General features: G+C 35.3%; 1 non-coding gene across 1 annotated transcript; it reads left to right on the top strand.

Annotated features, from left to right (window-relative positions):
- Positions 1-265: 265 nt before the first annotated feature.
- LOC116458143 (U7 small nuclear RNA) lies at positions 266-327 on the top strand. Its single transcript, XR_004245214.1, has one exon. It is a non-coding gene; the product is annotated as a U7 small nuclear RNA (small nuclear RNA).
- The last annotated feature ends 961 nt before the right edge of the window (positions 328-1,288 follow it).

Here is a 1,288-nt window from a genome sequence, read left to right as displayed (position 1 = left end):
GAAACTCTATGTGAGCAGTTGTTAAATACGTAAGTGTTTGAATCTCCTGAGTGTTTCAATTGTTCAGCAAATTTATAATCCACTTAGCTTTACTTTCACCATCTTCTGCAATGAATATTATGAGAAACTCCACATGCTTTGCAGAAATCTATTTACATGGTGTCTAGCGTTTTTGATCAACATAGCAGTCACTTAATAAAGGCAGTGAAGTTAGTTTGAAATCACTTTATGAACAGTAAAATATTTGTTATCAATATTATTATAATAATGTTACAGCTCTTTTAGAATTTATATACTAGATTTTCTGGTTTTCACTGGAAAACCCCACATGCAAAAAATTATATTATTATGTAATTATTATTAACTAATGTCCAATTTTCACAAAACATGTTTAAAAATTTTCTCTAGACATTTGTCAGGGAGTAGTCTATATTTTACAGGTACTCAGGTTCTCATCCTTCCTCCCCTTCTGTTATTCTTTTTTTTTTTTTTTTGAGACAGAGTCTTACTTTGTTACCCAGGCTGGAGTGCAGTGGTGTGAACATGGCTCACTGTGGCCTCCAGCTCCCTGACTCAAGCAATCCTCTTGCCTCAGCCTCCTAAGGAATAGCTGGGACTACAGGCACACACCACCCCGCCTGGCTAATTTTTACATTTTTTTGTAGAGATGAGGTCTCACTGTGTTGCCTAGGCTGGTCTTGAACTCCTGAGCTCAAGTGATCCTCCCACCTCGGCTTTCCAAAGTGTTGGGATTACAGGTGTGAACAGCATTGCCTGGCCTGTTATTCTTTTTCTCCATGATGTTTTCACTGATTGGGATATTTGGACAATTTATTTCTTTAAAACTAGCTCAAAATTACCATACTTATGCATAATTGAATACATAATTACAATACATTGTAAGAAACAGATAATTATAAAAAGAAAAGCAAATTAAAAACAAACACCCAAATTTCTACTGTCCAGAGTAAACTACTATTAATATTGGTTTTTTTCTTCCCCCTCTTCCCTCTCCCTCCCTCCCTCCCTTCCTTCCTTCCTCCCTTCTTTCCTTCCTTCTCTTCCTTCTCTTTCTTTATGGAAGAATGCTATTAATAGCGTTTTATAGCTTGTTTTCACTTAACTAACTATTAACATATTTCTACAATATCTATTCTACAGCAATAGTCTATAACACTCTGCCACTATTCTACATCATTTTGATGGCTGTGTACAGCTCTGTCGTACGGATATAACATAATTTAATTAGTAATCCTCTATTTTGGAGCACTAGTTTTCAGATTTTTAT

Source organism: Hylobates moloch, unplaced genomic scaffold (assembly GCF_009828535.3).
Source record: "Hylobates moloch isolate HMO894 unplaced genomic scaffold, HMol_V3 SCAFFOLD_18, whole genome shotgun sequence".
NCBI lineage: Eukaryota > Metazoa > Chordata > Mammalia > Primates > Hylobatidae > Hylobates > Hylobates moloch.
The sequence above is the reverse complement of the archived record's forward strand: the minus strand, read 5'-3'. Positions and strand labels throughout refer to the sequence as shown.